At 35.7% G+C, this 25,600-nt stretch overlaps 1 long non-coding RNA gene across 20 annotated transcripts in view; it reads right to left on the reverse strand.

The window, feature by feature from the left end:
* Positions 1 to 22,646: 22,646 nt before the first annotated feature.
* LOC141388094 (uncharacterized) overlaps positions 22,647 to 25,600 on the reverse strand; it is an 81,137-nt gene continuing 78,183 nt past the window's right edge. For all 20 annotated transcript variants that reach the window (XR_012408707.1, XR_012408708.1, XR_012408710.1 and 17 more), the window contains one exon: positions 22,647 to 25,485. This is a non-coding gene — a long non-coding RNA (uncharacterized lncRNA). The remainder of the gene's footprint in view (positions 25,486 to 25,600) is intronic.

The following is a 25,600-nucleotide window of genomic DNA, read 5'->3' on the forward strand; positions in this document are numbered from 1 at the left end:
CAATTCTCACATATGGAGCACTAGTGTGGTGGCCAGCAGTTGACAAGAAAACAACACAGAAAAAAACTATACAGCATACAAAGATCTGCATGCATCGGGGCAACAGGGGCGATGCGAACGTGTCCGGCCGAAGCCCTCAATATAATGATGCACATTTTGCCAATTGTTTTACACATCAAAGCAACAGCAACATGTAATGCGGTAAGACTCCGAGCTCTAGGAATGTGGAGAGACAGAGCTTACGGACATGCGTGCATGCTTCAAAAACTTCCGAAAGAAATAACAACCACTGCTGATTACTGCGTACCTACATTGGATTTTGATCAGGCTTTTGTAATCAAATTTCCAAGCAGAAGAGAATGGAGTAATGGATCACCATTGATAGCATATGACACTAAGGTATACACGGACGTCTCCAAGATGAAATGTGGAGTCGGATCCGGTGTGTTTTCGGAAGAAGCTAAGATATACACATCTACAAAGCTACCTGAGTACTGTAGTGTCTTTCAAGCGGAGATACTAGCAATAAAAGAGGCCTGTACTGAACTTTTACAGCATCACACAGCAAACTCAATAGGAATCTTCGTCGACAGTCAAGCGGCGCTCCTAGCACTAAAATCCAACGCTGTCACATCAAAGCTAGTGAAAGATTGTAAAGAAGAACTTGCCAAACTAGGGCGTCTGTCAAGAGTAGTTCTCACTTGGATCCCGGGCCACAAGGGACTTGCTGGGAACGAAAAAGCAGACGAGTTAGCTAGAGCAGGATCCGCCTCTAACGAACTCCCAAAGGCGTCAGTCGCAATTCCAATGGGAGTAGTTAAAGGGGATATCTTCAAACACTATCTATCACTGGCTGAAAGTAGATGGGACAAAACGGCAACATGCAAGATATCAAAATTAACGTGGCCTCAATACAACGCCAAACGAACTAAGTTCCTAATCAATCAAACGCAACAGAACCTTGCAAGACTTATTGCAGTGTTAACCGGTCACTGGGCAATTGGTAACCATGCAAAACGTTTAAATCTAACGCACTATGACCACTGCCGTAGCTGCGGGAATGAAGAAGAGGAGGAAACTGTTGAGCACCTCCTCTGTTCCTGCCCTGCACAAATGCAACGACGATTCAAAGCTCTAAGACAACCGTTCCTTCGTGATATCACAGAGATAACAGAAGTAGGTCTGGGAGACCTTCTGCGATTCCTTAACTCATAAGGCTGGATTTAACTGCCAACATGCAACAACGAAATAGCAATCTCTGAACGTGTGGTGTGGTTTTTCAAAACGGTATCTCTTACATACTAATTGAGGCTATAAAGTATAGCCACCACGTAAACCAACCAACCAACCATGAGGTCTATACCAAAACGTGGACCTATGTGCACAACTTTTGTTATGTAAGTTTATTAACACTTAAGAACCCTAAATGTCAAATTATAGCTAAATCGGTCTGAAAATGTATCTAAAAACGTCAAAATACCGTAAATCGGGGGTACCGTTATATGGGGGTATAACAAAACGTGGACCAATGTGCACGACTTTTGTTATATAAGTTTACTAGTATATGCCCACTACTTCGTTAGCTGAAAATCCCCATGGTATAAAGCAGGATTATAAATAAATTGACCAAAATTCAGAATATAATGTCTCCATTTCCCATTTACAACTTTTTTTTATCAAAATAAAAGCCAGTAATGCTACTTACGACAGTTAAGAGTGTGTTGTTCTCCAAAAATTAATGTCTACAATCGTAAAGCAAATATGTCTCTCCCTCCTTCCCTTCGCATCTTATGGTATTGTATTTTTTGAAGCCAAAAAAAAAAAAATGATTTCTTTGTTAGTTAATACCAGCACTTAAATGTTAATTAACAGTTAGTAATATTCGTACCGCGAAAACACTAATTATCAAAAACTCTACCCGTTTGTAAAAATTGAGCTTGCTTCTAGTTCTGTCTGTTCACACAACCCCAGTGATCCCCATTTGTAAACTTACAGAACTAAATTTTAAAATCACCACTTTATCTTGTAGGTGCATACTTTACAATGTTTGTACTTGTAAACTTACATCACCTTTTCTTTGAATTTTAAATTGACAGAAAAATACTTTTTTCTTTTTGAAATTATAATTTTCAGTTCTTGTATTTCATTCGAACCAAATATACGTTTTGTTACTTTTTTATAAATGTGCCTTTGTTTCAATTAAAAAATACATAAACCTCGCACATTAATTGGTGACCTCGCGTTTTAAATCGTTGAATACAAAAACCAAATACAAAACTAGTGTAACAATGCCCTCGGAAAATTCGGATCAATTAGCAGATGGTCGGAATGAAAATTCTCAAGCCCGTAATGTTGCTGCTTCTAGTGTCCATAAGCTGCCTCCATTCTGGAAAGAAAATCCAAAACTATGGTTTATGCAGGTTGAAGCTATTTTTGCAATTTCTGGTATAACTCGCGATGAGACCAAATTCCAATATGTTGTAGCAAATATCGATTCAAATTTTCTTCCTCACATTTGTGATATTTTGGAATCCCCTCCTGCTGATGGTAGATTTGTTGCCGTTAAAAATCGCCTTATGGAAACATTTTCCGAATCTCAGGAATCAAAACTCCGCAGACTGCTGAAAAATCAAGAATTAGGAGACCAAAAGCCATCGCATTTGCTGCAAATTATGAAAAATCTTGCTTCTGGTCAATTAAATGACGCTGTTCTCAAGACACTCTTTTTGGAACAACTTCCAGAAGATGTTCGGTCTATTTTAACAATAAGTCAAGTAAGTGATTTGCCTTCGTTAGCTCTGCAAGCAGATAAGATCATGAGTCTACGTTCGCCACAACTTTATGAAGTATCTGCTGCAGCTGGCAATATTGATCTGACCAAAATATCCCGTCAAATTGAAGCTTTAGAAAAGAAATTCAACAGCTTTTCTAGAAACCGCTCTCAGACTCGTTCAGACACAGGTAATAACAGCAAGTCGCGTAACAGAAGTAAGTCACGACGCAGAGACTGGTGTTGGTACCATAATCGGTTTGCTGAAAAGGCAACAAAATGCGTGTCCCCATGCTCTTTCTCAAAAAACTAGAGGACCACTCGGAAGTTGCGACAATTCCAGATTACAGTGGTATCTCGTGTCGCCTTTTTGTTAGAGATAAGCTTTCCAACAGAGATTTTTTAATTGACACCGGAGCCGATGTGTCTGTAATTCCTCCGAGCTTCAAGACTTCAAAAACGTCAGACTGTGGTATTAAAATTTTTGCTGCAAATGGTTCTTCAATTCGTACTTTCGGTCAGAAAATTATGCATTTAGATTTCGGATTACGCAGAAATTTTTCTTGGACCTTTATTATAGCAGATGTTACAAAACCCATTATTGGTTCTGATTTTTTAAAACATTTTCATCTTCTTCCTGATCTTAAGCGTAAAGCATTGATTGATGGCAAAACTGATCTGCAAGTTTCAGCGAAAATTTCTAAATCTCCGTCACTAGGCATAACAACTTTGGTGAAAAATGAATCTGTATACAACAAATTGTTAATGAAGTATTCAGATGTCTATCAAGCCTCCACTCTTCCTGGAATTAAAACGGAACATGGAATATATCATCATATTGAAACGACTGGACCACCCGTACATGCAAAACCACGGCGCTTAGATCAAAATCGTTTTAAAATTGCCAAAAAAGATTTTGAGTATATGCTCGAACATGGGATCATTAGATCATCAAGTAGTAATTGGTCGAATCCTCTTCATATGGTTCCCAAGAAAAATGGTGAGTGGAGATGTGTTGGAGATTACCGATTTTTAAATAAAATTACGGTACCTGATCGTTATCCAATACCTTTTATCACCGATGCCAACATTAACTTAGCCGGTAGCTGCATATTTTCAAAGTTGGATTTGGCGCGCGCGTTCTATCAAATCCCTGTATTTCCTGACGACGTACCAAAAACTGCTATCGCTACTCCATTTGGTTTATACGAATTTGTCAAAATGCCGTTTGGATTGCGAAATGCCGCCCAAAGTTTCCAACGTTTAATTGATGAAGTACTACGTGGTTTACCTTTTGTCTTTGTCTACATTGATGATGTCCTTATATTTTCAAAATCGCCTGATGAACATTTGGAGCATCTGAAGATTGTTTTTGAGAGGTTTCAGAAATATGGCATTGTCGTCAATCAAGGTAAATGTTCTTTCGGTAATAGTGAAATCGATTTCCTTGGTTTCCGAATATCATCAACTGGAATGCAACCCATTCGAAGCAAAGTTGATGAAATTGTAAGTATCCCTAAGCCTTCGACTATAAAGGACTTACGACGCTTTCTCGGAATGGTAAACTTTTATAGAAGATTTTTACCTAATGCAGCGACAGAGCAAGCCCCACTAAACCAACTTCTCAAGAATGTGGTGAAAAATGATAAACGACCTGTCATTTGGACTAAAGAAGCGGAAAAATCATTTTTGCAATGTAAGTCAAGCTTATCAAATGCAGTGTTGTTATTTCATCCCGTTAGTGATGCAGAATTATCCATTAAAGTAGATGCATCAGATTTTGCTTTAGGTGCTGTTTTGGAACAACGAATAAATGGTGAGTTACAACCATTATCTTTCTTTACCAAGAAGCTAAGCAAAACTCAGCAACGCTATAGTACTTACGACCGAGAACTATTAGCGATTTATGAAGCTGTTAAATATTTTCGGGACTACGTAGAAGGGCGTTCGTTTTCGATCTATACTGATCACAAGCCACTAATTTACGCTTTTTCTCAAAAGCCAGAAAAAGCAAGCCCTCGTCAACTACGACAATTAAACTTTATTGGCCAATTTTCAACGGATTTGAGGTACATTAAGGGTAATGAAAACATCGTGGCAGATACACTCTCCCGTGTAGAATCATTATCATTATTGGATTTTGAAGAACTTTCAAAACTTCAACAAAGCGATCAAGAACTTCAAGATTTGTTAAAATCCGAAACATCAATGAATTTACAACTCATTACAATTCCTGCCTCAAATACGAAGATATTTTGTGACGTCTCTCAAGCTAATAATCCAAGACCATATGTTCCAGTTCAATTGCGAAAATCAATATTCTATGGTTTACACAATTTATCTCATCCTGGTTCAAGATCTTCCGTAAAACTTGTCACTGAACGTTATTGCTGGCCTTTCATGAAAAGAGATTGTGTACAGTGGACGAAATCTTGTCAGTATTGTCAACGATCAAAAATAACTCGCCATACAAAAAGTCCTATCGGGACATTTCCATTATCATCGCGACGTTTTGCTGATGTGCACTTAGATATAGTTGGCCCATTTCCACTATCAGATGGTCATCGCTATATTCTTACCTGCATTGATCGATTTACCCGATGGATGGAAGCAATACCAATGCCGAATATTACAGCGGAAACTGTGTCCCAAAGTTTCTTAAATGGCTGGGTATCTCGTTTTGGTCCACCAGATATTGTTCACACAGACAGAGGACGTCAGTTCACATCGAATACTTTTCGGAATCTATTAAAGTTATTGGGAACTCGATTAAAACATTCGACTTCTTATCATCCACAATCGAACGGATTAGTTGAACGTCTTCACAGAACTCTTAAATCCGCATTGATATGCCACAACAAAACTCAATGGACAAGGTCTTTGCCTTTAGTATTGCTAGGGTTAAGAACTTCGGTAAAAGATGCAATTAATTGCTCTCCAGCTGAAATGGTATATGGCGAAACACTTCATGTTCCTGGTCAAATGTTCACCGAAAGTAATGTCGTTTTAGATTCAGATGATTTTCTGTTACATCTTCAAACATTAATGTCTGGAATTAAACCCATAACAACTTCAAATAAGAACAGTTCAAATATATTTATCAACAAGGAATTGAACGTATGTTCCCATGTGTGGATAAGAAGTGATCACGTACTTAAACCTCTTGAGCAAAAATTTCATGGACCTTACAGAGTGATCAAAAGATTTCCAAAATATTTTACCCTTCAAATCGGAAGCAAGACAGATAACATCACAATTGATCGACTTAAACCAGCATTTACAGAAATTGAACATTTAGAAATTGATTTAAGTCAACAGATGACCCCTATTAAATCGAAAGAGAAATCTGTATCGTTTTCACTAGGAAGGGGGTAATGTAGGTGCATACTTTACAATGTTTGTACTTGTAAACTTACATCACCTTTTCTTTGAATTTTAAATTGACAGAAAAATACTTTTTTCTTTTTGAAATTATAATTTTCAGTTCTTGTATTTCATTCGAACCAAATATACGTTTTGTTACTTTTTTATAAATGTGCCTTTGTTTCAATTAAAAAATACATAAACCTCGCACAATCTCAACCAATACTAAAAATCAGTTTAGAAATCTATCTGTTCACACAAAACCAAAGCAACCAAATTTAGTACGCAAATTAAAACCTTTTTTACATTTCCGTTTTTATTGAATTTTATTGAATTCGCAACGCCTTAAAAAACGCATTTAAAAGTTGCACTTTTGTTTCATAATTTTTTGTAAGGAACAAACGGTATGCACAAATCTATCATTCTTAATATTTTACAAAACAGTTATATTTTACTCTCAAAATCAGAAATGTAAAAAAGTGGAAATTTAAAGTTGAAATTTAATCATTACAAATGATTTCTGTGATACTAAGAATCCTCTCGCAAATGAAACGGTAAAAATAGAAATGCAGTGACAACCTGAACTTAATGTAAGACATTCTGTATAAAATTGATGGTATGATGATGGACCAAAGTCGATTGAAAGTTTTGTCTTTAAACTTTAAAATACTTCAAAACCTATACCTATGTTGCTAATATTTCGCACAGAGGTTTTCTATCTACAAAGAACAACAAATGCCAAATTACAACAAAATACGTACGATAATGTATCCTAACGGCCGGTATGGTTAAATGAGGGTTATATCAACGTGTATTGAAAATATTTTGTACATATTCCGAAAACCCTATATTCTAAAGCGGGGTACACACGATCAGTTTTGACTGTCGATTTTTCGGAAATATCGATAAATGTCAAACTATCCAGCAACCACAAAATTCTTTATGATGACTGGCAAAAATGAACGGCCACACTGGCAAGCAACCGATTACTTGAGCAAAACTGACAGTCAAAACTGATTGTGTGTACCCCCTTAAAGGGGAGTACACACTATCACTCAAAAATGACAGCCAGCGTACTTTTAGGATATTTTTCCAGCAAATAACAACTTTTATTTAGCGAAAAGCCTTCTTAATACAATATATACGGTATTATTTAGATATTACAAAATAAATTTTTCAGCTAGGCTTTGATATTCACGAAATAGACCTCGATGACTGTAAGTTTTGCTTGTCAATGTGTACTATACTTAATTTGCAGCAAAATTGATTGAATGAGTCTATAACGTAAAAATGGACGCTACCGCTACATTAACCCTACAGGAAACCGCGTGTCTATGTGGTAAATATTGAGCCTCGCACTACCAACTAATATAAGTGGAGTTTTTGTGTTTTAAAAATTAGTAACCTATGTCCTTCATATCAAACTACAAATGTTTCGAAACTATCGAAATTCGAAACATTTGTACTAATTATTACAAATTATTGAGTACACGGACAGACATATTAGCTGTGTTCCAGAACCTGCAAATATCTACAAATTTTACCATTTTTACGATTTTTCACATCAAAACCGTTCCTATACACCAAAAAGTTGCAAAAGTTGGAGGCATTTTTAAGAGAGTCCACACAAAAATTGCTTTCTCTTCTGCTATTTTCTACTACACAAATTTTGTGTAGCAGAAAATCGTAGGTATGTCGCAGTTGTTTTTTGACATTTTTTTGAAAGTCAAAAAAATAAATAAATAATAAACAAAAAAGATATATTTCTAATTAATACAAACAAATGGATAAACAATTAGTTGTGTGGCTTTTGAAAGATTCCAGCAGCGAGGATGAGTTGTCATTTGAGGATTCTGATGATGAAGAACTATTGGACAAGGAGGTAAAATCAATAAAAGGTAAGTTTTTAAAATATAGCGCTGTCAATTCTTAATTTTCATATTTTCCAGGAAAACGAAATTCGATTCCAAACTACAGAGTTTCTGTTATAAGTTTCTGTTTCTGTTGTTTTAAATTGACAGAAAAATACTTTTTTTCTTTTTGAAATTATAATTTTCAGTTCTTGTATTTCATTCGAACCAAATATACGTTTTGTTACTTTTTTATAAATGTGCCTTTGTTTCAATTAAAAAATACATAAACCTCGCACAATCTCAACCAATACTAAAAATCAGTTTAGAAATCTATCTGTTCACACAAAACCAAAGCAACCAAATTTAGTACGCAAATTAAAACCTTTTTTACATTTCCGTTTTTATTGAATTTTATTGAATTCGCAACGCCTTAAAAAACGCATTTAAAAGTTGCACTTTTGTTTCATAATTTTTTGTAAGGAACAAACGGTATGCACAAATCTATCATTCTTAATATTTTACAAAACAGTTATATTTTACTCTCAAAATCAGAAATGTAAAAAAGTGGAAATTTAAAGTTGAAATTTAATCATTACAAATGATTTCTGTGATACTAAGAATCCTCTCGCAAATGAAACGGTCAAAATAGAAATGCAGTGACAACCTGAACTTAATGTAAGACATTCTGTATAAAATTGATGGTATGATGATGGACCAAAGTCGATTGAAAGTTTTGTCTTTAAACTTTAAAATACTTCAAAACCTATACCTATGTTGCTAATATTTCGCACAGAGGTTTTCTATCTACAAAGAACAACAAATGCCAAATTACAACAAAATACGTACGATAATGTATCCTAACGGCCGGTATGGTTAAATGAGGGTTATATCAACGTGTATTGAAAATATTTTGTACATATTCCGAAAACCCTATATTCTAAAGCGGGGTACACACGATCAGTTTTGACTGTCGATTTTTCGGAAATATCGATAAATGTCAAACTATCCAGCAACCACAAAATTCTTTATGATGACTGGCAAAAATGAACGGCCACACTGGCAAGCAACCGATTACTTGAGCAAAACTGACAGTCAAAACTGATTGTGTGTACCCCCTTAAAGGGGAGTACACACTATCACTCAAAAATGACAGCCAGCGTACTTTTAGGATATTTTTCCAGCAAATAACAACTTTTATTTAGCGAAAAGCCTTCTTAATACAATATATACGGTATTATTTAGATATTACAAAATAAATTTTTCAGCTAGGCTTTGATATTCACGAAATAGACCTCGATGACTGTAAGTTTTGCTTGTCAATGTGTACTATACTTAATTTGCAGCAAAATTGATTGAATGAGTCTATAACGTAAAAATGGACGCTACCGCTACATTAACACTACAGGAAACCGCGTGTCTATGTGGTAAATATTGAGCCTCGCACTACCAACTAATATAAGTGGAGTTTTTGTGTTTTAAAAATTAGTAACCTATGTCCTTCATATCAAACTACAAATGTTTCGAAACTATCGAAATTCGAAACATTTGTACTAATTATTACAAATTATTGAGTACACGGACAGACATATTAGCTGTGTTCCAGAACCTGCAAATATCTACAAATTTTACCATTTTTACGATTTTTCACATCAAAACCGTTCCTATACACCAAAAAGTTGCAAAAGTTGGAGGCATTTTTAAGAGAGTCCACACAAAAATTGCTTTCTCTTCTGCTATTTTCTACTACACAAATTTTGTGTAGCAGAAAATCGTAGGTATGTCGCAGTTGTTTTTTGACATTTTTTTGAAAGTCAAAAAAATAAATAAATAATAAACAAAAAAGATATATTTCTAATTAATACAAACAAATGGATAAACAATTAGTTGTGTGGCTTTTGAAAGATTCCAGCAGCGAGGATGAGTTGTCATTTGAGGATTCTGATGATGAAGAACTATTGGACAAGGAGGTAAAATCAATAAAAGGTAAGTTTTTAAAATATAGCGCTGTCAATTCTTAATTTTCATATTTTCCAGGAAAACGAAATTCGATTCCAAACTACAGAGTTTCTGTTGTAAGTTTCTGTTGAAGAAGAATTTAAAATGCATTTTCGCATTTCACGAAGCCTATTTAATACTTTATCAGTGATGTTTGTTGAAAGTGATTTTTACAAAATCTCCGAGCTGACAAAAGGATGTCCAGTGAGAACCACCTTGCAATATTTTTGTGGTTTGCTGGGATAAAGTGGCGAACTAATAACGAAAAAGCTGCAACAAGTGACTATTTTAAGGCTAAGTGTGGATTTGCGGGCGCAATAGGTAAGACAAATGGATAAAATAATTACCAGTTCGGGGTTTCTGTAAATAAAAGCCGCCTACATCGAGTGTTAACTTATCATGTAGATGTACATCTCGAGAAAATCCTTAAAATCCTACATTTCCCAACAAACTGGATTTGTTGCTGTTTGTCAGAAAGATTTTGCGAAATTAGGATTAAACTGTCCTTGAAATGGTTAGGCAAAACCGCAGTGGTATCCTTGGTGAAGCAGGATACTAAAAAACTACTTACTAAACCGTCGCCTTAACCATGTTTTAGACCCCAAGTATGTTTGGACGAAATGTGTTTCAGACAATTTGGAGTTGATTTAGCCATGTCCGTCCGTCTGTCTGTCTGGTTGGAGCGCAAGATAACTCTCGAAGGGATCTGCCGATTCGGTCCAAAATTTCGCCTTTGTAATATTTTGTCCTATCATAGTTTAAATTCGAAGATAAGCCATATCGGTCCACTCCTTCAGGTTCCTCCCCATAAAAGTTCAAACATTTTCGGAAAAATTGTGAGCACGATAACATGATGGGGGAGACCGATTTGCTCCATACTTTACACATCATAATATATCTACCAGATATAGGTCAGGTTCAAATATGGACTGTATTTGTCCACTCCTTCGGTACCTCCTACAAAAATTTTTGGACAAATTCACTTTAAGACCTGCTCTCGAACCACTTTGGTGTTTGATACAGCAACTTGCATTCGCTGCCTCAATCACGACAGTAAAAGTTAGGGGCAAGTCCATACTTCTTGAATAATCAGCCCGAAAGTGGTAAAAAAACCCCTATGGTGTCACATGTTGTGACTGGAGAGCTCCAACCGAATATTATGTTCGTCCACACTTTGGATATATATCGTAATATTTCTTCGAATATTATGTGAAATTCGAAGGTGGTGCTTATAGGTCCACCCCTTCTGGATATCTCATAGACCTAGCAACCGATCTGGTCCAAACTCTGGATCTCTAAATATTGTCGAAACTTAGTTTATATTAAAACTTGGACCGTACCTGTCCAATCCTTGGACTACCACTCACACAAATGTTCAACATTTTTGTGTAGTCAAGGGTCTGTTCGAGGATCCTTCCTGTTTATAGCGATATTATGTTTTTTTTTTGTCGGTTCATACGCCCAAAATTTTGAAAACCCCCTGAGGCTGAGGGTTTATCTCTGTCGGCAAAGCCGACTGATACTTTTTTACTTGTTATATATAAAGAGGATAAAGATAAATGGTATTATGTATAGATGAGATAGACCCGTGTAATCAAAGGACATTATATATCTCAAAAACGGTACACTCTAGGAAAAAATCCAATCTTGTAGAGAATTTTTACAGCAACAACATATTCTTTAGTCCCATTTCAGTAGGACTTGCGGTTTCCAAACAAAATCGTGAAAACCTAAAACCCCTTAAAAATGTCAACTTGAATCGCGATTTATTTAAAAAGCGCGCCGTAAATTTTTTTTAGTTTTTTGATCTCATCTATGAACATTGTAGTTTCAGAATCCGCAAAAACTTCCCAGGTGCAAGCACCTTCCATTTAAATTTGATTCAAGAGCGCCGTCTTGTATGTAACATGGAAAAGAAAACGAGATAGACCAATAGCTTCTTTTGGGGATACACATAGACATTATTATAAAAGTTGGAAAATGTGACGCACTCTTGTGGCACTTTCGCCTTTGGGAGTAAATCAAAATTCTTTATGCTTTGGAATTTGGAAATCAAAGACACAAATCTTTGGGGCCCATAACAGCAAACGTGAATGTGATAGCGAAAAACGTCGAAACAAGCACTCTTTCTCTTTTTTGCCTTTTAGCTATCTATGGCTAATTTGTTTGTGTTGCACAGTGTTATTATTTCTAAAATACGTTAAAATTAGTAAACATGTACTCATTTACGCACGCCACATCTCCGCGATTTTTGATGGATATCTTTCGAGAACGAATATTCGTATGTACTTATTCAGCATTATATCGCGTCAAATGTTAACGTTACACAGTTTCCGTATGATGCAGATTTTCGGTTAGAAATTAATGATGACTGATTGTTGCGAATAAACGTGGATCTTTACTAATAGAGTTGATAGGGCTGTTTCCTTGGGAACTCGATATGATAAATAACGGAAAATTTGTTTAAAAATATCTTTTAATAACTAAACATCAATCTGTACTTAAGACAAAATGTAATGTATGGCTGACTTCAGTGACGTAGATTGCAATACTTCGCATTAATTCTGTATCACAGCGAAATGGAATAGGATGCTTAAGACATTTACAGACATTAACAAAGCAAATGACGTTACGGAAGTCAGCCTATAGTGTTAATGCATTCTATATAATTACATATCTTAAATTTTAAACATTTTCCAGGTGTCCAAAATAATCTTTTCAAAAAGGGAAGAACCGCAATGAAATTATACTGTTAAATCCTGACTGTTAAATCCTGATGTGAAGTAACATAGAAGCACAACCACATTTGGTGATAACTGCAGATAAATTGAATATGCAATGATTTAAAATAATTGCTTCATTTAATATTTTGCCTATAACCATCACCAGTAATACATATGTAATTTTTTTGAAATATTTTTTTCCATTTTATGTAATTCAACATTTTAAAAAGGCATTGAATACATACATATCAGTCTGCAGTACAAACTAGTTTTTATGAGTACATATGAATTCATTTGTAATTATGTAACATTCATTTTTCATTATTTTTAATAAAATTAAATTAATTAATAATTAAATTAATAAACATTAACATATGTTTATATACAAATGAAATCTTTCTAAATAAAATTGTTGTTATTACAAATATGGGTGGCTATTTTTTCTAGTAGTTCTAATTTTCGCTCACTTCTACTGCCCTTTGCTTCCAAGTGTTTCAATGCCTCAATTTGAAATTTCTTTTTGTTTTCAGCAAATTTCCTCTAGTACTTTTAGCGATTTTTGTTTTGGGTTATTATTTTCCTTACCTGAAAACATACAATGGTTTAATTTATTGAAGTGAGGGACACATAAGTAGCTGACTTCTTGCTATGTTCATTTCTGCTAAAGGAATCAAGGTTTTTCTACAATGTTCTTTTGTTTCTCAGAAATGTCCTCAAAGCCAGCTGCTTATGTATGTCGACCCATAATGTTTATAAACTTAGTCTAGTTTGTTTTTTACATTTCTTCTCAGAGGAACTGGGCTTTGGACATGGAGAAGTATCTGAAATATAGTAAAATTTATTACAATTACAGCTTACATGAATGTATTATTTACATATTGTAAGTGGAAATATAAGCGAAGAATGGCCAAAGAGAGACCAACTATAAATTGTATTACTTACCACTTTCATCAGAATGATCATTCAAAATAAACCAATGCCTGCCTTCCCTTCTAAATTTTCACTTCCTAAAACGTAATCAGGGTTAATTGATTTTTTATCCCCAAAGATGTTATCTAACTCCCTATATAAATAAAGCTCAAGACGAACTAAAATTTTAATAACACACCACAACCTGTAGCATAATGAGGCAAACATAATTGTAGTGTATTAAAGTAATGTATTACTCAGGTAGTGGTGTAATCTTACAAGGACATTACTAAATCGACTTTAACAACCAATTCATACTTACAACTCAAATGGGCAAGTCATTTTATTTCGGCCTGTTAGAGAGTTATTTAATTTTGCATTTTTGTATTTTCTCTCCAAAGTGCGAAATTTTGTCTGCACTTGTTCGGCAGTGAATATATACCTGCAATTTAATTGGGGAAAAAATTATGAAGCTCCATATTTTCCTCGTTTTTCTTTTGGGAGTAGATATTATTTATCCACACCCTCTTCAGAAAGGTCGGTAATTTGATCATTTAGGTAGTTTCTAATAATCTGAAGGCCAATTTAATTCGTATCATTTTTCCTTTAACCTGGACCAAACGAAAATCTGGAAATTCTCAATAAATACCGGTCCTTTGCATTACGAATTCAACAGAAACATTTTCACGTTGAATCGACCACAGAGAAAACATATCAGGCAGTCCTTATGTAAATGTTCACTTGTGTAGGATTTCTTATTTTCAGTATATCGCCATATTTTCAAGCAATCAATGGCTAAGCCTTCATAGAGATCATAATAAAATAAGTTATTATTTCAAGATAACTGGAAGTATACATTACATATGTATGTTCCCACAACATCCCCGAAAACAAGGGATACTTTTCAAAGTTGAAGTATATTGAAAATAATTTTGAGTAAAGTTATCAGCATTCAGTCATTCAGTTGTTTAAAAGTCGTTTATGAAAGTCAAGGCTTATTCGTAGGAGAAGTGTAGTATAACGATAACTCGAGTAGAGGCGATAATTCTCTCAACGATTTGGTACAAACTTCGATCAAGTACAGAGATGAACCATATAGCTCCACTCCCTCGCGGGCCCTGTCTTCGTATTTCCCACCCAAAATTTAAAAATATGTACGTTGCAATTCTTACTACACTAATTTGTTTCTTAGACAAGTTCATACTTCTTGAGATAACGACCCAAAACAACAAAAAAATACTACCGAAGAAACTAAGATGGCTGATGAGCACAATAATTTCCGAATTAAGTACACAATTTGGCCGAAATTGTGCACATCGTACAATTTCTTCCAAACGTACATGTTCCATGGCAGAATAAGAAGGTAATCTCATTTCAAAAAACCGTCTTTGAGCTGTCGAATACAACCATGCAACGAAACGTTGACAAAAGTTAATTTTTTTTTTTTTAATTTTTTAATCGAGCTTTATGATCTATTATGCAAGTGAAAAAGGAAAGCCGACGATTCGAACCCACACACCCACCACTATGTGACATGCATGTTTCGTCTTCGGTAAAGACTCTTCAGACATATCGGATGTGGAGCGGCTTCGATGTCCTCGAACTTTTCTTCTTTCAAATGCATTTTTGTTTTGTATTTTACAACAACAATGAGGATTTTCCCATTTAGTTGTGCTTTCATGACAAACGCTTAGTGCTGCCTTTGAAAGTTATGAGTTTGGCTCTGAACGCTAACACGCCGTGACAACACTTTTTTCTGTGTTTTCCAAGGACGTGGGTTCAAACCCCAGCCTGGCTCAGCTGATTTTTATTTATTTGAAAATTTTTGCCGTTTTAGGCGAAGATCATTTTTTAAGATTAATTTTGTTTTTTTTTTTAATTTTTTAATCAAGCTTTATGATCTATTATGCAAGTGAAAAAGGAAAGCCGAGGATTCGAACCCACGCACCCACCACTATGTGACATGCATGTTTCGTCTTCGGTAAAGACTCTTCAGACATATCGGATGTGGAGCGGCTTCGATGTCCTCGAACTTTTCTTCTTTCAAATGCATTTTTGTTTTGTATTTTACAACAACAATGAGGATTTTCCCATTTAGTTGTGCTTTCATGACAAACGCTTAGCGCTGCCTTTGAAAGTTATGAGTTTGGCTCTGAACGCTAACACGCCGTGACAACACTTTTTTCTGTGTTTTTCAAGGACGTGGGTTCAAACCCCAGCCTGGCTCAGCTGATTTTTATTTATTTGAAAATTTTTGCCTTTTTAGGCGAAGATCATTTTTTAAGATTAATTTTGTTTTTTTTTTTAATTTTTTAATCGAGCTTTATGATCTATTATGCAAGTGAAAGAGGAAAGCCGACGATTCGAACCCACACACCCACCACTATGTGACATGCATGTTTCGTCTTCGGTAAAGACTCTTCAGACATATCGGATGTGGAGCGGCTTCGATGTCCTCGAACTTTTCTTCTTTCAAATGCATCTTTGTTTTGTATTTTACAACAACAATGAGGATTTTTCCCATTTAGTTGTGCTTTCATGACAAACGCTTAGCGCTGCCTTTGAAAGTTATGAGTTTGGCTCTGAACGCTAACACGCCGTGACAACACTTTTTTCTGTGTTTTTCAAGGACGTGGGTTCAAACCCCAGCCTGGCTCAGCTGATTTTTATTTATTTGAAAATTTTTGCCTTTTTAGGCGAAGATCATTTTTTAAGATTAATTTTTTGTTTTTGTTATTGTATGTCAATGACAACAATAACAACAACATACTGTTTGTTTACATTTTATTTTGTATACATATAATTTTTATTGGAACAAATAAAATTAATTTATTGAATTGTGCAAAAAAGAAACAGACACCGCGGCTAATGTGCATACATACATATATCGAAATTCTGTGGAAAAGAATTAACAAATCGACCAGCAGTGTTTAATGTTGCATCGCCCTGATGTCAACCACAAATTGATTGTCCCGAGACCAAAACTGTTTCCCAGCATCTCATCCATGTAACATAAGCAACAACCAATTGATGCGCGTCAACATAAGACTGACAGCAAACAAGCCGGTAAGTAATTGGGTTGGAGCGATGTTAAAAATTGGTTTATATTCCTACATTGAATGTGCTCCTTGTTACAGTTCACCAAACCTCTGCCGAATCTTGGGCTACTGGTTGCATGGTTTCCCTTTTTCCCGTATTTCCTCTGTCCGAGGAGTGGTACTCCTCATCGATTTGGTCGGAGGCTTTTGATAACATGTGCAGTGGTGGTTACATGTTCGTTCCTACTAAGACTTTCTGCGTTGATACTGCAACGTCAATGCAAACCAACGCCCCTACTCTTGGGTTTCTGCCAATTTAAAGGCCACATCATTGATGGGGTCTTTGAATTCCCTTTAGTAAATTCTGATGATGAACAAAGACCTAGCAAGCTGCTGCCTTCCAGAGGCCCATCAAGATCTGGGCCAGAATCCAAAAGCCGTACAAATCCCAACGCTTCCGTTCTGGCCGTGGTAACATGCGCGAACGTTACCGTTCTTCGGTTGCTGGAAATCTGGTTCCAAACTTCTTTATCCCATGGTGGGTAACACCAAAATCTGAAGATGCCCGTAAAACACAAAAGAAAGTCTTCCGTCGTGTTCGTCGTCTCTATCCGTTGCCCAATGTTCACTAAACTCATCAAGTTGAATCCTTATGCTAAAGTTGTCCTCCGCTTTGCCAAGTTTGTCGCCAAGAAGAGCAACGTTGAATTGCCTAAGAACAACTTTGCTGTTTTTGCTACGAAAGCTATAAAATACTACAGAATGCACTTGAAGCCAGCAAGAAGAAAACCGCTGCTGCCCCAAGAAAAATTAAACTTTTGAACAGGAATGTACGGCAATTTTTTAAAGTACACCTTTAAAGCTGCAAAATGTATGAAAAAAAATATATAAAACCATGTTAAGTTATGCAGCCGTATCACTTTGCTGCATGTATTGTCTAGTAAAACAACATCCATGTAGTTTGCCTTTTACAAAAATAAAACGTCCAAACTATTTATTGGGCTATTTTTATTGTGATGCCAAACATCAGGTTCATGTTGCTGAAGATGCGGGAAAAAATTAATATGATCACATTATTGGGACATAGAACATTTCTGATTTAGCTCCTTCTATGTCATGTTTTTTTTTATCAGAAGCTCCTCTATGCATAGATCTTTAGCTCTTCTATCAGAAGGTTCTTATCTGTTGTATACATACATATATAACTGAAATGCGATTAAAATTTATTTCAATGGTTTGTATTTAAGAAGAAATGGGGATGAATATTAAAACACAGATTAAATCTACAGCGGTATTTTATAAAGATGGTAGAGGTCAATCTTAATTTGAATTATGATGTGTAGAATTTGACGTATTATAGTGATTATTGTAAATTTTGGTAACGACCCAACATGAGCGACGGCAGGAACAATATACAGCCAAAACATCAGGAACAACAAAATAGTCAATATTCCAAACAGTTTGAGATTAACGTCAAAATTAATTGAAGAGCATGAGTTGGGACGGAGTGCCTGAAATTACATGTACACATCACTAAATATTCTAATGGAATAGTTCCTCAGCGATAATTACACGTATAGCCGTTGTTAAATACATGTACATTAGAGTGGGGCGATTTGAACACCACCACGGGCGCCTGCAGTTTCTGATTCTTGGGATTGTACTGAGCAAAAAAGTCAACTAGACCATATGTCTACGGTAAAAATCGAGCCCCCGGATTTTGACTTGAAGTTTTTTTTCAAGGACTTTTGGGATACTTTGACATATATCAACCAAACCACTGAGATTTTCTATCCAACACAAAGACAACAATTGTAGCCAAGACAATAATAAAGAACTCTCTAGTACAAAAGCATTGGAATGCTCCTTCAGGCAGTTATGGCCTCGAGAAAGTGCACATTTTTCGGAAAATATCGATAAATGACACTGTGCTACAAAATGGGACTCAAATACAGTGGGTGGAAAATCCCTTTTCAAGATGAAAGCCCTCGGTGAGTGTACTAAGAACCCAAAAGGAAATTTTCACCATAGATCAAGTTTCCGAGATATTGCTTGATTAATGGTTTAATTTTGGGCCCTTAATTTGTGAGAAAATAGCTTTATATCTCACTAAAGCGTTATTGTAGCTTCATTTTGATATTACATGTCTTCATTCAAATCGAATGATAAATCTTTTTGTGGAATATTTCATCCCTCTAACTACATTCCTTTTATGTCCTTTTCGTCCTTTATTTTTTGAACCGTAGTAAAAATACCAGAAGACGAGATTTTACAGCATCCAAATATTCTACAACAATGTTGTTTAGAAGATTTTAGGTACGGTTCTCATTGATGACCAACCGATATTTCCCCGTTTTCATGGTTCTTTTTGACATTTACCCGGTTTTTGTTTAGAAAACTATGTTTTGTTTTTATGTATATTCGTTATTGGTATGTGGTGCTTTTGAAATACTTACCATAAATAGCTCTTGTAATGACGAACACGATAATAACAAATTTTATTGAAAGATAGATCCGGTTATCTCAATTTTCGAACCGGTTATTCTGAAACCGGTTTTAAGTAACCGATTAACCGTATATGTATATCATTAGAAAGTTAATAAAATGGTCAATCAAATGGCAGCAAGTAGCTGATTACAACTTTGTTGGTTCCTAAGCTAGAACAAAAAAACCGCTTTCTTAAACCGATTTTGATGTAAAATATCACTGGTTTCAAAAATTCTTTTCGGCGATGAAAGTCGATTAAGACAGTTATGCCATAGGTAAAACTTCTGAGTTATGGTGAGATGAATTTGTGTTATGTTGTTTTTTATGATGCACTTAAAGTTCATCAAGAATGAATTAATTCCCCATAACTCAGAAGTTTGAACCACGTCAACCCAGTGATATTTTACATTTTTGTTCTAGCTTCGGAACCAACAAAGTTGAAATCAGCTACTTGCTGTCATTAGATTGACCATTTTATTAGCTTTCTAATGATATACATATACGGTTTATCGGTTATTTAAAACCGGTTCCAAAATCGATTTTGATATCAGAATAACCGGTTCGAAAATTGAGATAACCGGATCTATCCTTCAATAAAATTTGTTATTATCGTGTTCGTCATTACAAGAGCTATTTATGGTAAGTATTTCAAAAGCACCACATACCAATAACGAATATACATAAAAACAAAACAGAGTTTTCTGAACAAAAACCGGGTAAATGTCAAAAAGGACCATGAAAACGGGGAAATATCGATTGGTTATCAATGAGAACCGTACCTAAAATCTTCTGAACAACATTTCTGTAGAATATTTGGATGCTGTAAAATCTCGTCTTCTGGTACTTTTACTACGGTTCAAAATAAAGGACGAAAAGGACATAAAAGTAATGGAGTTAGAGGGATGAAATATTCTACAAAAAGATTCATCATTCGATTTGAATGAAGACATGTAATATCAAAATACCAAATTAAAAAATGCTATTTTATCACAAATTAAGGGGCCAAAATTAAAGCATTAATCAAGCAATATCTCGGAAACTTGATCTATGGTGAAAATTTCCTTTTGAGTTCTTAGTACACTCACCGAGGGCTTACATCTTGAAAAGGGATTTTCCACCCACTGAATTTGAGTCCCATTTTGTAGCACAGTGTCATTTATCGATATTTTCCGATAAATGTGCACTTTCTCGAGGCCATAACTGCCTGAAGGAGCGTTTCAACGCTTTTGAGATGTACTAGAGAGTTCCTTATTATTGTCTTGGCTACAATTGTGGTTTTTGTGTGGGATAGAAAATCTCAGAGGTTTGGTTGATATATGTCAAAGTATCCAAAAATTCTTGAAAAAAAAACTTCAAGTCAAAATCCGGGGGCTCGATTTTCACCGTAGACATATGGTCTAGTTGACTTTTTTCCTCAGTACAATCCCAAGAATCAGAAATTCGAGGCGCCCCATAACACTTTTTTCCTTCCGTACAAATCGCCCCCGGCCTAATATACATACTTAGGCATATGTCCAACAACGGGCTATATATGCATATACAAAAAAGTTCGTCCGACACACACCACTTTACTTACATTGGCGACATTTCCTCTTCTCATTTTTCGTCACAATCCCTCGAACACTGGGAACATTTCAATTTTGCGAAAACCACATATTTTATTTGTTGAGAATTCAAGATACTTAAATATTTATTTATAAATTGTCGTTTAATTTTCAAATTAAATGAAACTGACATCTATGTATATGTTTATTTACATACACATATACAAAGTTTGTCAAAATAATTTGTCAATCAAGGGACGGAAAAGCGAATACAACGCTGTGAGTTGTGAGCGTGAACTTGTATCATTGTATCATGAACAAGTTCCAAGAAGGTCTACATCGGGAATACCTACGGGTACCTCATTCCCAAAATTTCAATATTTTCGCTAAGTACTTCCGAGTGTCGTGTTGTTATCATTAAAAAATGCAGCGTATAAGATTGTACTGCAATCACCAGCAACACGTTATCGGGAGGAAAGCATGGATGAGAAATGTCGTTCCCTAAGAAAAACATGGGAATTGAAAAACGGAAGCGTGAAAAAATTACAGTATTCAGATGAAATACAAATGATGATTATGGTGCAAACTCACATTTTGTAACAGATACAGATAGAGTGAAAAGGTTGTAGGATAATAAATTATGTGAGATATTTTGGTCCTTACCCATTATTTCGCAACTCTTCTGCAATAACTTTCCATAGCTTTTTCTTATTTTTCAAAGTGGCGCTTTTCCCAACATTTGGTAACATTTCTTCCAAGAGCGTAAGCATTAACAACATTGCTTTCCTGTGCTGGCAGTGTCGGTAGGATCCATGTATTCCTCCTGGACCACGTATTCAATTATGTCTTCTGAAAACATTTAAATAAAATTACAAATTAACCGTTAATACAAATGAATCTGTACTTACCGACTAAATATTCCATTGAGCCTGTATTTTTGTTAATTTTTCGATGTTTATATCTATTTTAGTTTTTTTTCGACAATTTAAAATTTTTTTGTCCTTATTTATTTTGTACGTATACTATTTTTTTAAAAGTTTTTGACATATTTGGTTTGTATCAATATTTCTACACAATTTTTCATTCCTGTACTTTTGTAGCAAATGTGTGCCGAGAGAACGATTTTGACACTTTTCTCTTTTGCAACTTTTGCCATTAAAAAAGTTCTGGAACGAAGCTATATTGTCAAATAGTTAATAGGGCGGCAGAGGTCTTATGATGTATTTTTGTTTATATTTGTGTAGTATTATTAAGAATTTAATCATATACAAAATATAAATTCATTTTTTAGAAAACTGTATTAATTATTTTCGAAGTCGAGTAATTTGAGGGTACACAAACCTGTACTGGGATTTGTAATAGTCCGTAGTTATAAATAAAACACGTCTGAATTGTTCTCGAACTCCGTAAAAAGTAATTTTTATTATATTTTCATATTTGATATCCACATGACATTATTGTCTATGCTACCGATACTACAGATACTATTTTTTTTATTTTATTTTTTTTTCAAATTTAATATAAACAAATTATTCTGATTACATTCGATACTCCTGGAATCGTATTGGCTTTTGACATCTGCGTTTGGCTGGCAATAGTCGCCCCTGTTGCGGCGATCGCAAGTCCCCCGTTGGCAATACGATCGAAGGAGATTGATTGCCCGTGGTTCGGGCACAAGGCTTTGATTTATTTCCTTCGTTCACAAGTGGATTGAACGATGATTCATTTATACTGTCGTCAATTGAAATTCGTTTAAGATGTGCAACGTTCCGTCGCTTCCTTCTTCCATTTTCCGTCGATTCAACCAAAGCTTCAGAACCACTCCTTTTCAATACTTTGTGTATGTTTGGCTCAAATGGTGAGTCTAATTTATTCACCACAACCTGCCGTTTTAATATGACCATGTCCCCTTCTTTTATATCGATATGCTTAGCATTTCTCTTGGAATCTGCATATACCTTTCCTTTTTCTTTTTGTTCTTTGTCACGATCATGCAGCTCTTCGTCGATTTCCAATGGCTGTGTTATAGTTGGAAGCTTATCTCTTATCTTCCGATTGAACATCAATTCGGCTAGCGACTTCAATGTTGTTGAGTGTGGTGTTGATCGATACATCAACAAATATTTCAACAATTCTGCTTTCCAGTTGCTTTTTGTTGCTTGACTTATTTTCAGAACCTTCAATAGTGACCGATTTTGCCGCTCAACCTCACCATTTTGCCGGGGCCAGTATGGTGTCGTGTTTATCAATTTATGTTGTTTATTTCGCAGTAATTTCGAAACTCAGCGCCAAACTGGGGTCCATTATCTGCCGTAATGGATACTGGAAATCCAAATCGCGCAAAAATGATTTCCAATCGATTTATGGTTTCCATTGTATCGATCTTTGTCATTATCTCGACCTCCATGAAACGACTGTAGTAATCAACGATGACAAATAGGTGGTGACCCGAAGGCAATGGTCCACAAAAATCCACCGCTAGGTGCTGCCACGGTTCTGATGGTAATTCGGTTCTGCGTATCGGTTCTGGATTAGACGGTATACTAACGAGGGTACAACCTTGACACCTTTTTACCATGGCCTCAACATTTTGATCGATTCTAGGCCACCATACTTTTGCTCGTAGACGTCTTTTCATTACCGTCATACCTGGATGTCCTTCATGGGCCAAATCTAGTACACGACTCCGCAAGTCCGATGGAATGACAATACGTGTGCCTCTTAATAGTATACGATCTGCAAAACTCAATTCTGTTTCATATACTTTGTATGATTCAGCAGCACCAACCCATTCTTGATTCATAATTGCATTTCTTACTGCTTGAATTTCATGGTCGTTATCAGACGCTTGTACTATTTCCTGAAGCTTCATCGCCTTTGAGTTACATGCGATAGCAGCCAATTGACATAATAAATAAATTTCAATGTTTGCTATTGAACCAACGGCCAGTCGCGATAGTGGATCGGCTATATTTGACTTACAAGGCCGGTAGATTACCTTGTATCGGTATGATTGTAATCTCAATACCCGTCGTTCGATCCGTGCACATGGCTTCGATCTCGGTGCGAAGATTGTCTCCAGTGGTTTGTGGTCGGTGACTAGTTCAAATAGCTTTCCATAAACGTAGTAATGGAATCTTTCTACTGCCCATACCAAAGCAAGGGGTTCCTTCTCTGTTTGCCCCTTCTCATCAACGACATAAAAATCTGCTATAGTGCTTCTACCATCTATCTGAACCATCGCTTTGAAAACTCCCATAAGCTTCAACAGTTTTCCACCATATGCCGTGAGTCTTATCAGTTTGTTTCTGGCGACTGATTACATTTACATTTTTGCTTTTCAAATCCATCCAATTTTCTCGATCCACCACATTGTATTTTTATCCCGAGTCAATGATAGCCGTGGTCTCAACACCACCAATTTGACATCGTATTTCGTTTGAATTGTCGGGTGTACTAATGCATCATCAGCATTATCATCATAATTATCCATAGAAGAAACCATCTGCACCCCTTCCGTTTCGTGGTTACCTGTCCCTCTGTTTAATGACTTATAGCGTGAATGGTTTTCATCGTAATGCTCATTTATCTTGCGCTTCCGAATGTTCGTTGTCATACATTTCCGGGCAAAATGATTTTTTCCACCACACTTCGAACATTCTTTACCCTTCGCTGGCAGCGATTGTCATTAGCCTTATGACCCTTTATTCCACACCGATAACATTCGAATCGATTGTTTTGGTTACTTCGGAATTGTAGTTTACGCATATCCTGATTGTCGAATTACTGTGACCATAAACTGACTTGGATGTTACAAACGACTTTTGCTGTTCCGATACTGCTTCTATAATCTTTGCCTTTTTAAAAATTTCATCCAAACTGTCATCACCATGTTCAAGAATCTTACGCCGAAGCTGATCAGATGTACATGCCTCGGTGATTTGGTCCTTAATGTTGCTCTCAATTTAATTTCCAAAATTACATCTTTCGGCCTGTGTACGAAGACGCATTGCAAACAGCTCAATTCTCTCGTTTGGTTCTTGTTTCATTTTTCGGAAGATGTGTAGTTCATATGTTGCATTTCGTTTCGGTGCAAAGAAAATCTGTAATTTCATTACCGCATCATCATATTTGTTTAAATGAGGAATAAATCCACCAATCAGTGGCCCGCGTTTGACATAATCCTCTGTGTGCGGCAAATTGAAGAACACATCCTGCACTTTTGTGCCAGCATAATGTAACAACCAACTGTACTTTTCGCCACTATCTGTTATTCGATTTGCAGATGCAAAGTGCTCAATCCACGCAACCAACTACTCCATTTAATTGCGCAGTTACCATCTTCTTGAATCGTCACATCTTCATTTCGCTTCCCAAGTTCCGGGTTGCTTATACACATTGCATCTTGACTTCAATAAATGATTCTACTTTTCCATATTTTGCTCTCTTCTGAATTTAATCAATTGCGAACCGAATTTAATCATCGCAACAGCAAAATAATTCGTATTGCTCCATATGTATTCCGAATTTAATCAATTGCGAACCGAATTTAATCATCGCACCAGCAAAATACTTCATATTGCTCCATATGTATTCCGAATTTAATCAATTGCGAACCGAATTTAATCATCGCATTAGCAATACATCATCATCTTAACCGAATGTGAAACGAATTTAATCCTCACATTAGCAACTGGGAGCTGATTCTAATCATCGCATTTTCCAAAATTAAAAATTCCTGCACTATGTATAAGTAACCATACCATCGTTTGAACTTCCATAAACAGAAGTAAATATTCCAAACTCATGGTTCATTTCGATATTGTGTACATGTAAAAGAAAAGAAAAAAAAATAATTAAGAGAAACAATCAAAATATGTCACTACATTTATGAATTTTAACTGAATGTGGAAATTCA

Source organism: Musca autumnalis, unplaced genomic scaffold (genome assembly GCF_047663935.1).
Source record: "Musca autumnalis isolate F117 unplaced genomic scaffold, ASM4766393v1 scaffold_53, whole genome shotgun sequence".
Taxonomy (NCBI): Eukaryota; Metazoa; Arthropoda; class Insecta; order Diptera; family Muscidae; genus Musca; species Musca autumnalis.